The 13,728-nt window shown below is 41.4% G+C and overlaps 1 protein-coding gene across 2 annotated transcripts in view; it reads right to left on the bottom strand.

The window, feature by feature from the left end:
* Window positions 1-11,106, bottom strand: part of Twin (CCR4-NOT transcription complex subunit 6-like twin) — a 152,176-nt gene extending 141,070 nt beyond the window's left edge. For both annotated transcript variants that reach the window (XM_071708169.1, XM_071708170.1), the window contains exon 1: window positions 10,818-11,106. The gene's annotated coding sequence lies outside the window, so the exon portion shown is untranslated. The remainder of the gene's footprint in view (window positions 1-10,817) is intronic.
* Between the last annotated feature and the right edge of the window lie 2,622 nt (window positions 11,107-13,728).

Raw genomic sequence — 13,728 nt, 5'->3', positions numbered from 1 at the left:
GTACGCGAGGCAAGAGATTTATGGCTGCATCCTATCGATTTGCGATATTTCGCGGACCGTATATATATCGTTCGCTTGAAAACAGGTGCACGTCAGTTGCAGGTACAATAAATGCGATGAAATATTTAATTTCGTGTCGCGACGCCGAAGATCAAATTTCGAAGATTTATCAATTAGAGTCGAGATTAAGTAAAATTAATCGCTTCTCGCGCTTTGCTTCTCGTCGCGAAAAGTGATCAAATACAATCATATTTACACGTATACGAGCTAAATAAGTTGCAAACTAAAACACAATCTTAAGAATGCAAGTAATTTAACTTTAGCTTATTACTATTTATTGACATTGTTCGATTTATTTTACTATATTTTGAATTTCATGTGTTGGTGCCGTTGGTCATTGAAATGTTTTCAATCAATTTTTTTTGCCAAGGAAAACATTTCGCTCACATCGTAATTTAGAACTTGCAACAAAATAAATCGCCGACCTGAAGCCTCGTTGTAGAATAAACCACGCTACTACCACACTGCCGGATACAGTTTTTTCACGTTACCCCATATGTAGACGTTCCCGTCGATCTTGTCGGAACGAGGTTGCGTGCACGTCGTCGAGGAGTTTTGTTGGAAAATGTACTTCATGAAAAGTGTATGGAACGCGCCAGACTTCCGTGCCGAGGGTCGTCGCTCCCCTCTCCCCACCCTTCTCTCGTTTTCTTGCTTCTCGTGCGCCCCTCTCTCGTCTTGTGAATACGGGATCCTTCCCGGGGGATACTCGATCGCGGAAAGGGAGTATAAAACTCGTATAAATCGTGTGTGCGACGTGGCCAGGGGTGAGGGTAATGCGGCGAAGGCAAACCGTTTCTGAGGCTTTCGAGACGAACACCTTGACGAGGAGTACGCGATTGCCCCCGACTGAATATCGACTCGCGATTCCCCCAGCGAGTCGAACAGGCGGCTCGTTCGTGCCGTATATATCGACACGATATTTCGGAGCCATTAACGTGTGTCTCACGAGAAAGTTGCTCATTTGGACAATCGATGCGTTTAATATAGACTGATTTACCACGGTCAATTTCTTAACCGTAATATTTCACAATTCAATACCTATAATGAGTTCGCACGTCACCGATATTTTGCGAATGTACACGCGAGTATCTATACGCTGCGCGATACATATTCGCTTTTATCCGCGTCTCGCGCGACTCTGCATTTCCAAGACGGCGCGCGGCTGCTGGTTAGTGGCCTAAAGTAAGAATGATATACTATAGCGTCACGCCGAGCGTAATGCATTTTAAGTGAAAAATATTGCTTCAGAATGTATCGCGCGTTGCGTTACGAAAACAGATGGCTTCTTCTGCGTCACGTCGTTTTATTCCGGTGTCTGTTGTGCGCCGAGGAGTATAGCTCGGCGTGTTTTACACTAACAATAAGTCCAAAGTGTCAGTCCTAATTTCGAGTTATTCTTTATCGTATGCAAACGATCTATTCTCGGACTGATATTCGACTGAAAAAATTCTCGCTTAACACAAAATGGAGTTGCCAATTATAAAAAAAGAGGAAGCAAAACCTCGTGGAATAAGTCTGGTAAAATCTCGTGAAATTAAAGTCATGCAGTTAAATATGCTTTTTCATTTAATTTCACGGTTATCTTGCTCAATGTAATTTTAATTTAAATTTTAACAGAGATATTTCATTTTTTTCCTTAAATTTTCCATAAGAGTGATTGCAAGTGATTCGAACGGAACCCCTGTGGGGATTTGGCGCCACCCCGCCAGGGGGTAGAGCGATTCCTGTTTATCAGAATCGTGGTAAATCACGACACTCGCACGATGTCGGAAAGCTCGTTCACCAGTGAGATTTCACTCGGTAGAAAAGAGCTTTTACTCGAGGGGACCGACGACGTTGCGTCCTTGACGCGAATAGGAGAAACGCTGAAGCGACGAAGAGGGAAGAGTGCAGGAAGTGAAGGGGCAGGCTAAGGGCCCGACAAAAAGGTAACGGTTCGTGTCCGAGGCTAATGCATCCGTGGAGTCCGGAGGGTCACGAAACTAGGCGGCCTGGGAGCAGAAAGAGGAAGACGAAGGAGGAGGAGAAGGAGGGAGGAGGAAGAGGAAAAGGAAGAAGAGGAGGAGGCGGAGGAGGAGAACGGAGAAAAGAAAGGTCCATTGACCCGGTGGCACACTTCCACTTCCATTTCCATTTCCAGGCGGCATCTCGTGAAGCATATCGTGAGCCGGTGAGGATGCATTTGTGTGCGCTCGCGTGTACGGAGCGTGCAAGCGCGCGGATGCAGGGTTGGATAATTCATTGGGAACAATGAGCGCGGCGGCGCGAAACCTGCCAAACTGCAGATTGGGGCTCGCCGCGGGGATTTGGCGTCATTTTATTTCTTACCCGACTACCTCGGTTACAAGGAGATAAATTCACGGTATGAGATACATCGAGGTTTCCTCTCGCAGGAAATCAAGTTTCCGAGTGCAAAAAAAGTCGACGGGGAGCTGTTAGTCCCTGTCCTTTTCTCTCATTAGAGCGCTTCTTCGGTTACCGCGCGATATTATTCTGGCACTCTACGTTAACGGCAACGGAAATATCGAGCTCTGTGAAGTTGGTATCCCGAAATGCAAATTTTTATAAAATGCAAACGGCATTCGTTTGTCCACGATTTGTCCACATTTGTCCACCCAAAATTTTTGTTTGTCCACCCTTCAAAGAAAAGTTATGACCAAATTAAAAAATTTGACATCAGCACCCCTATGAACATTTTTGAAATATCGCTATCGGCAACTTTTCACCTTTCGTTTCCTTCTCTTTCTCACGAGACTGCTATCTTTTCCTTCCTATCTTTGGTCGAAATAAAGTTACGAAGGTAACTTCTCCAAAATACAACATAAAAAATCGCTAATCAATGTTTACACACGTATAATTATATCGTATAGAATAAAAATTGTACGATCGTCTGTAAATATATCATTTGCATAACATCGATGCACGATCCGGTGACAGAACTTTCTCTCACGTTCTAGCGCTCGATTTCACTCGCGGCTATAATCGCCGCACGAGGCTACCGTATGCATGAGACGCGCAGCTCAAAGGCCTTTAATCCGAGCCTGTGCATGCTTGCATATACATACGTGCATACACCGAGAATCGGGTATGCACACGGCGGCGGCGGCGGCGGCGGCGGCGGCGGCGGAGACGACGGTGGCGATCGAGAGTATACAGCCATGGTATTTTATTTGCCCGGCTGTGTGTATCGACGACGAGCCGACAACACACACCGGTCGCCCTCGACGTGCGAATGAAATTGTGTAGCACTGCTGCGCGGGCAGCGCGGCACACGCTCAAATAAGCCCGCGAGGCGGAAGTGTTTGGCCATCGCCGAAATTGGTTTTGTCGTTTCGCGTCCCGACTCGCTCCTGGCTCTCGTATTAGCCTTCAACCCCTCATGATCAATATCGCCGGTGTACGATGTGTGGTGCTACGCGTCTTCGCCTATAGTCGTCGTTATTGCGGATTTAGTACCGACCGGGAACATCCAGTAGCAGAATTCAGATTTCTCTTTCCCTCGCCGCAAGAAACATAAGATCTTTTTTCGATATCGGACATAAGTCAGTACTCTATATATACACGTCGGTGGATATTTCTTATCCAGTAAAACTTAAATTCTATCATAATCTGCACCGTCATCATAAAGCACATTAAAAGCGCGTAAAATTAGACTTATTTAAGTTATTGCAAAAAGAGAACGCGATCAAATTATTTTACAAATAAGAAAGTATTTTATATCTTCGTATATGAAAGATTTCTGAAAGTAACTGCGAAAAAGGTTTAGATCTCACAATACAAGATTTATATTTTGCGAAAGAAGAAATCCAATAATACACAAGTTCAAGAGCTGCTTCTCGTTCTGTTACTCCCTTTCGGTTACGGCATGTGTTCCCTTCGCAATGCTAGATTCAAATAGAATTCCAGCGGCACGATATTACGGCCGGTTGTTGCACATGCGGCAAACAATAAACGTCCGTTTGATCCGGACGTGATGGTAAATTTATCCAGCAATTAAGACTGCCCTAACAGACCGAATACAATGTGTTCCTGTCGGAATTGCCTCCCATAGACCGGCCGCAGCGCATTCTTAACCGCCGGATTTACCGCGGAGTGGATCACGGCGAGCGAAACGTGACTAGGTATGTATACAGTTTCGAACGAAATCGTAGTATTGATACCTTGCTTTTATAATTTAAAAAATTATTCCAATAAATTTGTAGAGATTTTATTAACTTAATTAAAAACTTAGAAAATATGGAGAATGTAGGAGAATGGAGAAGTTCTTATCCTATTACATAATATCATATATGATTAAAGGACATAAAATTCGATATCCAATTATATTTAAACATCCTTGAACGCTTTTCCGGATTTTTCCTGCAAAAAGATTCGGGACGACAAGGGCGCTCATCCGCTTTCTTTGAGCGGGATGAATCGTTCGACGGGAAAAAACGAAGAATTAGCTGACGAACGAACGAAAGACGGAGCGGAAAATAATCGTGCAGCCTGTCCTCAAGGAAGGTAGGAAGGAAGGAAAGAAGGTAACAGGTCCGAGCATTAAAATCTTTGAACGCGCCGTGCGAGAAAGATCGTACCTGAGCTGAGAGCGCGAAGCGAGATTTTCGTGGATTTCGCGCGCGAAATGTTCTCTCGTCCCTCTCGAATTTTCCCTGAGTTGTGGCTTTTAAACCTCGTCTTGCGGAAAATGCTGTTGCGATAAATCCCGGCGCCTCTAAGCCCACTAAAGTCGCTAGTCGACGTGGTGAAAATTACAGAGAGCGGCACAGAGATCAGTCGCCTATACAAGAAGCGGAGTTCTAGTTTCAAAGCGAAAAATTATGAGAGGAACAAAGTAGTATACAAATTTTTCTCGTGAGATTATTTACTTTATATATTCTTTTCGATTTTGTTTAATTAAATTAGACAAATTTTTCGTATCTTACATTTCTTTTAATATATCTGTACATGTTCTTATACATGTATATCAAATTTTGTAATATTTCGCGATTTTCGTCTCACCGATATAATATCGCGCTGGTGAGCTGTAAAGATTTTTCTCGACTGTTTCTCTCTCTCTCTCTCTCTCTCTCTCTCTCTCTCTCTCTTTTGTTCGGGTTACATTTCTGTAAGCGGGTCGTTTGAAGGAACAGGCGGATAAAATAGCGCGTTATTCAGCCCCCGCTTCAAAGGCAACGATGCACGAACACCCGAAATCACCCAATTCATTCTCATATCGATTTAACATCCTCCCGCATATATGACGACGACGGGCTGACATATTCCGGGCATGAAGTTTGCAGACTATTCCCCATACATCTGCTTTCCCTCCGAGAAAACGCGCAGACGGCCAATAAAATACCCTTATCATCGCGGTATTAGGCGGTGTCAGGTGGTAGATCAAATACCAGAATTGTATGAAGATAAATCGATACGTCATGAAACATCTAACGTCGTTGTACGTACGTGTCTACGATTTTGCTACATTAACCTTTCGAGCGCCAAGAGCCTGACCATGTATGACGCGTCTAGATTTCAGTCTACAATTTCACATTATTAATATATATTCTAAGATAAAATACACGTATTTATTATCTTTAACGTGTTGCTTAAAACGTGATCATTCTTGTCGACAATGACTTGAGTATAAGTTCAGCTCGTCGAAGTAGAACGAGTACTCAGGGTCACGACGGATGTCAGTTGATGACTCAGTCCTCGGCCTTTAAGGACTGTTCCATTTAACGCTCGCGATAGCACGCGTTGATGATGGAGGAAAGAGTGTTCCGGTTATACCTGATCGTCCTACTGACCCATATCAACAAACGCCGCGATAATATTTCTCTCGACCACTTTCGCTACAAGCGTCAGGATGTAAAATCATAACTTTCACACAAGAAAGAAGAAAATCGATAAATTATTACCGGATTATTGCAGGATTTCGCGTTTTAAATTAAATTAATATAAATATATCCATAATTCTATTAGTTTAAATTTAAATCTTTTCGCGAATATGTTTTCAATTCATATCGTTTTCTACAACCGTTTTTCAGAAAATATATAAATAATTTTAAAAAAGTGAATTCATATATCTCTCGCTTTTACTTTCTTTTTAATGCACGTGTTGATTAATATATTTCCCTATCTCTGGCTCCGTTTCTTGGAAATGGCACGAGGTGCAAAGTGGACCGGAAGAAATCCATCGCGACGAAGTCTAATCTTATACTAGTCGCGAGTACATAGCCGGCGGAATAAAAGCGCGCAGTTCTCTCTCTCTTAGCGGGCCGGGGTGGGACGATTAAAGATGGCGTGTCTTTTCCGGCGTGTAGCCGTCGGGCAGCGTTTCCGCGATCTTCCAAGGAGCCAGCGCACGCCGCGAGCAGGAAAAGAATGTCATATCACGGTATATTGCTGCCGACCAACAAAGAGGAGTCCTCGGGTTATAAGAAGAGAGAGCGCGAAGCGTGCTTGCATTCTCGCGGAAAGAATTCCCCTTTCTGTGCCGCGTGCTCTTCTTCCCGACTACGTGTCTACGTATCACCGGATCGCCTTTCCTCCATTTTCCCGGTTTTTCCTCGTCCCACAGGAGTGTCTCTTTCAACGAACGACCTGAAAAGGCGCTCATCCTGTATTAAAGACGCGCTTCACGTTAACTTTTCCAAGATGATTTTTTTCCCTCTCTCGTCGCGTCAACTTCACGGAAAGACGTGTGCTCTTGCGATTAATAACTTCGCGACGAGTTAAAGCGTTACGATTTTTTAAGGCTATAATATTCTCAGCTCTATACTATCGCAAACTCCAATAATTAGAATTAATTAGTATTAAATTATCAGACAATTAGCTTTATTTAAATGGGATATTAATATTTATCCGAATTAAATTTAAGTATTATTAATTATTTTACGTCAACTATCGCACTTGCAAATTACAGTTACAAATAAATACACTGATCTGTTTTCATGTGTCTGTAATATGACATTTTCTGAACTCATTAGAATTATGTTTCAAGGCTAATTGTCTAAAAAATATCCGTTAAAAATGTCATTGTCGTCGTTGCACTTTGAGATTGCATCGAGTACTGATTGTGTGGGTGGCACAATGGGGGCCATGTCGATCTCCGTGGAGTCAACTATCGGCAGAAGCGGTGGAGAGCTATATAGGGTTCGTTGGCCTCCCTTGGCCCACATCGCCGCCCCACGGCTGTGGCCTTCCGTTTCGCAGACGGCATTATTTACGGGCCTGTATTTTTCACCGGCTGTGGCGGTGGTCGATCATCGGGTGCCGGCCACGGAAATTAAAACGGGCCCCGGGTTCTTTGTAACGGCAGAAACCGTGCTCGCGAACTAGTTAAAGCTCTCATCGTCAACAACTCGTATTTTTCAACGGGAGATTTCTCGGAATCCGGATCCGTTCGTCTTTAAAAAATCAGTAAAATGAAATTTTCTAGAAAAAGCTACGTCGAACAATATTTATCAGAAATTATCTATTTATTTATTTATATCTACTACCTGAGCATGATGACCTGACTACATTCTCATAGAGATAGATTAGAAGGAAAGAATATACTTTATGCATCAATAAGATCGGATTAATATATTAATCCGAATCTAAATTTTAATTGCTCTCTCTACACTCTATGTGTGCATTGCTTTAGCTAAAACCGCTCTTGCTCGGAATTAGACGACTATTATTAGAGGCTTAACTGAGGGCTCTCTACCTACTATGCAATGATACGGGGCAAATTTTCCTCACCTCGGCACGTATGGATAATAATTATTTTCTCTCTCTCTCTCTCTCTCTCTCTCTCTCTCTTTCAATCTTCGGAATATCTGCATAAGGATAAGGAGAGGATGACGTCGCATGGTAGGGTCATAGTTCAATGTTCCCGGATGTCTACAGACAAATTTGTGCACGAAGCCCGCTTCCGTGGTTATCTGCTCTCCCGCTATCCTCTCTCTCACTCTCACTCTGTCTCTCTCGCGATAACGGACTTCTCTTTGAGCTTAATTCGATATCACGCAGTAGCGATCAAAGCGCCGGATTTCGTGGCTGAAATGGCGGATTGTTCGTAAAGTCGGTACGTGTCGGCGACTAGATTTCTCGCCGTCCGTCCACTGACCGCGGACGAAATCCCGCTTTATTACTCGTAACTACGGTTCGAGCGAATGCGGATGTCGACATACCAAAGGGATACCGACAATTAAAAGTTTCGCTGACGTTGAGTACATTGTTCTTTGTTAAACGGAATATTAAAAAAGAGACGTTAAAATATCTAGAAATATTATAATAAATAAGAATAATATATTATTTAAAGTATAAATATCAGATGTATGAAGCTGCACTATATATTTATTATTTAATAAAGAAGAAGAGATCGATTTTGATCGAATTTATCTTTGCCATATTATACACTCAATCATTCAATTTTTCAATCAAATATATCGAAGTGGACCATAAATCCATACGTATTTATCACACAGATAATATCCTGCTTTTCTGATACAGATAAAAATAAGAAAATATCAAGAAGTAAGTGTTTGTTCCGCCAATGATAATTAACAAAAAGGTGCATATATTTAATCGACTACTAATTCTCAAGTGATCTAACAAACAACAATTATAAGAATCGCAGCGTCAATAAGTTAGGTTAATGAATGTACGGAATTTAAATCATGTGTAACAATTAAAAGTACCTGATGAGGAAAAAATAAGAAAAATTACTATTACCAAGCATAAATCACTGACAGTTAAGAAATATTTATAAAGGAATACTTTTTTTTATTGATTTTAAGAAAAGTAAATTCCGTTTCCCGTCTAATTTCAAAATTCTTCAAAGATATACACGTGAATCTATGAACTCAGCTGGCAATATCGTAAAAAAAAGTGAAGATTTTAGGTTTTCTACATGGTGCATGTCGGTCTCGAACGCCCGCAAAATGATGGAGATTCTTGGTTGTATAACTTGGAGATATAACTTCATGCGACTTTTTCGCGCGTCCTTCGGGAGCGACGACGTGCTCGGAAAAAAAGCGGGAACTATCCGGAAAATGTTCGTCTTAAATCCTGAAGTCCCTATCCGAAATAGCGGAGAAGCAGTAAAAAGAATAAGTCGGGGCGATACGTAAAACTCGACAGAAGACTCGAGAGTTTCTTCGAGCACCGTAACGTGAGAGAGCCGTCCCAGTCATAAAATCCCCGCATATCGTAAAAGAGACGAGTCGAAATCTTATTCCCGCAGCGATCGTTGATAAGTCTCGAAAAGTTTCGTTCCGTTCGTTACGTTTGATGTCGCGATAGTCTACTTTCGACCGGTCAGGTCCTCTCTCTCTCTCTCTCTCTCTCTCTCTTTCCTATCCCTACAACGAATTGATTTCGCGTCTTTTGCTCAAAAGCTCGTATAAACTGCTGCATTTTGTATCAAATTTTTCTTCATGTTGAGCGGAGACTTTTGAGCGATATTTGGCAGAATCGCGAGATTGATCGATGTGCGGGGCATGAGTTTTCGAAATATCGTTAGAAAATTTCGTTAGAAAGTGTCTCTTGAGAAAATTGCGAAATTTCGGAGAAAAATCTTGATATAAAATAGAATAAAAAAAAATACATATTTTTTATAGTATAGTAACTAACAGTTCATATACGTGTGTATTTCGGAATTACATATTGTACAACACATCATTATTAAAATAAAACATAGTTGAATATATCAAATTCTAGTATTAATTTTAATATTTAATTTTTTCTCCTCAAAGATAAATATATTTTACTCCGTTTTTACTTTGTCGCGCACTAAAACGTATTCTTCAAAGACCGAATGATAAAACTGCAAGCAAAATCGCTTTCACTTCGGAAGACTAATAATATCGCGCATCTCCCGGTAAATTACACCGCGGAAAAATGCAATTGTGTCGTCTACAATGTGTGGTGCCGCTGCTGCAACACGTTCTGCTATCCGTTTCCAAGCGCGCGCGCGCGCGCACACACACACACTCGTTCTGGCAGCTTTAACGCGGCGAGATGATACATGACGCGGCCTCGTTGTTAGTTACAGCGGCGCGGCGTTGCGAGTGTCGGGCAGTACCCCACTGAGAGAGATCGGATAAGAAGAAACGAAGAAGAAAGCTGGAAAGTATGTCGTTGCGCGAGCGCGAGAGCGAGCGTTGATTATGGGAGTTGTCGTCGTCGTCGTCGTCGTCGTCGTCGTCGTCGTCGTCGTCGCCGTCGCCGTCGCCGTTGCAACCACGCACATCTTCTATCGCAATTTGCGGCGCGAGCGTGCCGCATCCACGCGAATGAAACGTTCGCCTTGAATGGGGAATGATTATTATAGATATACGACGCGGCGCGTGCACGCTCTCGGTACCGTAATATTTCTCGCGCCTGTTCCGCGCGCATCGTCTTCCACGATGCTTTGTCGTCCAGCAAGCAGCATTCTGCTCCGGGCGTTTTCCTTAAGCCGCATTTTTATGCATATTAAAACGCACCATTTTCCTCGTTTATACGCGTTTCTACGTGTAAGATATCTCGAAGAGCTGTTGTTACTTTCGCGCGAGATGCTGTGTCGTTATCATTGCAGCAACTTTAATATCATCATTTTAATTGTTTTATGAACCATTATCGTTATTATTTTTATAATTGTTATTACAATTATTGGATAATTATGGTATGACGGTTGTCTTTTATCTCATTGAGTAATATTTATACTTATTTTTCTTGTCATAAAATTTATGTTAATCAATTATAGTGATATTTTGCTTAAAAGTACTTTGCTAATTTTATACCTTAAGTGTGTTAATAATTTCGAACTCGAGATTGAGTGTCAAAAGGGTGGTGGCAACACACGTAAACGATGAAGATGACTAAGTTGCTGGCGTTCGTGCGATAAGAAGTCACAAGGTAGTCCTAATGGTATCACCCCCAGCTTAAGCGTCTGCCTCTACCGACGCGATAAGCGATAATAATATCTGTCATTGGTAAGCCGACGAGATAAGCCATTTTGCGTTGACAACGTAGTCGAGTTGCGATAATGGAATGCTGGGGCTTTCCAGTATAAACTGTAAAATAAAAAAGAACTTTATTGAGTTCCGTGAAAAACTCGAACTATGGTATTCGAAAAATGACTGATAATGACTGATGAACTAAGCAATGCGCCAAGTTCCTCCAACACGAGACTTCACGAGGTGTCGATCGAGAACGGCAGGTGGAGTAGGTATATTTCTTAATTGCTCACTTAATTCCCCCTCCCAGAGAGAGAGAGAGAGAGAGAGAGAGAGAGAGAGAGAGAGAGAGAGAGAGAGAGAGAAGAAAAAGGAAGTTTTAAACTGAGGACACGTTAACCTCCTGTTACCACAATTATCTAAACTGGGCAAAACACCGCGCGCGCGGTCGTGCACGCTGCCGCAATTACATCCACAACTGGATGTGCAACCGCTTTTTGCGCGCGGCACAATCGTATGTACGCTAATTCATGGTGGCTTTGGCCAAGCCACGCTGGCTGGCTGCAATGCCTGCCTCTATCTTATTGTTAGACGTGGGGCTGCAATTATCCTGATTTTTCCGGAGCGGATTACTAGAGCCTTGAGAGTGCATCGCGACACACAAAGCTCCTTTCTCACTAACAAAAAATGTAGTAATATACTTCTCGTCCGATTAACAAAATTTACATTATAGAAAATTTAAATTTGTGACATTAATATAAAATTAAATTTTATCCAATTCAAAGTTTTTAAATCGCTTTTGTTCTAAGAAAAATACAAGCTTTAAAAAAGCTTGCATCTAACAAGAAATGCATCTAACAATTTCTACGAAGCATCTGATTTAACATATTCGTAATGGGGAATAATAGAATAATAACTTTGTAGAAAATGTTTTTAAAGAAACTTGAACACGTTGCTTATATGTATACCTTTCTCTCCTCTCGCAGTAACTTGACACTATCGCGGTATACGGCCCATACATCCGCCTGCGAAATGCATCCGCCGGATCTCGAAACCACGTGGCGGAGTATATATAAAGGGTGTGTATAACACGTGATTCATTGTAAATGAAGCAAAGTATCTTTCACGAGTAATTGACTCGAGATTATCGGCATTTTATCGGTGATATTTATTGGGAGTAAGGCGCGCGCGGGATATTTCTTTCGTTTATCGACGAGGCTGGGCAGGAGAGACTAATTACGATAAATTTTCCTTTGTCGAGCTACAGAAGATTGGCGTGAGAGAATATAAAGACCTATATAACAAGAAACAAAATATTCGCATCGTTAGCTACGTCGACTTGCTATAAAAATCTCGATATTAAATTCCGCATCTCAAAATAAACGTTTATCTCGAGATTGGATAAAAGTATACATATACAATTTAAATATAAAAATATAAACGCTAAATACTATAAAAAATTCTTCTTATAACGAATTGTCTGATCATGCATAAAAGCGTAAACAATGCTGAAATTAAAGTTATCTATTTAACTTATAATTATATCTATCTAACTGGGTAGGTGTTTATCCCACTGTGTGTGTGTGTGTGTGTGTGTGTGTGTGTGTATTCTTCGATTTTCTCATAATAGGTATGATAAACAAATATTATTTTTCCTATTGAATTAATTATTGTTACATATAAATTAATATTCTCTTGCATAACTTTTTTTCATAAAAAAAACTCATATATCAATATATAATTTAGAAAATCTTAAAATGTAACAACTCTTCCTATAAAAATCGTATTACCGCTAAATGGAGACTCAATGATGTACGAGCTTGAGCTTAACCGTAAACCGACGCATCAAGGATCCCCTGATATCCTCCACGATGTAGCGAGCGTATATGCAAAAATACATTTCAGCTCGGCGAAGCTTCTCTCAGATCGGATCACGACGGATCTTGGGTCGCAACCCCACGCACGACATTCCCAGTCGACAATGACGCCCTGGGCGGCATACGCGAACGTATTTTCTCAAGATTTGCATCGAGAAGGCATCATGCCCGGGGCCTGGCCCGAGTTGTCGTCTTTGTGCCACAATGCGATTAAGGGCCGGTTGTTCCAACTTGTTCGTAAAGTAACTAATAGTTAAATCATATAATATGTCTTTGTCTTTCCTTCAAATTATACAAAGATAGACATAAGATTGAATTATTAATTAGTTTATTAACAGGTTGGAACAACTAGCCCTAAGACAAACGATGCTTTAATAACGTCATATCTGATAAGATGGTTAGTTAAAGAGTACAGGATATTAACTAAAGTACTTGGATAAATTTCGCAGTACGAACTTGTGTAAGAAAGATTTGTATAATGAATATATAATATACATCGAGAAAAATGCAACATTATAAAGTATTGATAATCAAATAAAAGATAAGACTCAAAAATTCAATTTCAAGTAAATCTCCACTTAAAATTTCAACAAATTGATCAAAGAATATGTGATTAAAGCGAAATCCTTTCGCCGGGCGCTGTATAAGCGTAGTGTGATATCCGGACAGTGGCTATGGTTAGCCATTCTCGATTGTATCGATTGAAAGCCATTATGAATACGATTTAGGTCTATATCATTCCATCCATTATGTCTTTCAATTAGCGACCGCCTATAAGCCGCGCGGTTTTTTCCGGCTGACATTTTTACGCGTCGGAGCTTTTGTTTACGATCACCTACGTGGGTGTCTCTCACCCACGAGGCGCCGCGGGTTCGGTG

Source organism: Temnothorax nylanderi, unplaced genomic scaffold (genome assembly GCF_030848795.1).
Source record: "Temnothorax nylanderi isolate EJ_2023f unplaced genomic scaffold, tnyl_v1.0 TNYL_tig0065_pilon, whole genome shotgun sequence".
NCBI classification, from domain to species: Eukaryota; Metazoa; Arthropoda; class Insecta; order Hymenoptera; family Formicidae; genus Temnothorax; species Temnothorax nylanderi.
The sequence above is the reverse complement of the archived record's forward strand: the minus strand, read 5'-3'. Positions and strand labels throughout refer to the sequence as shown.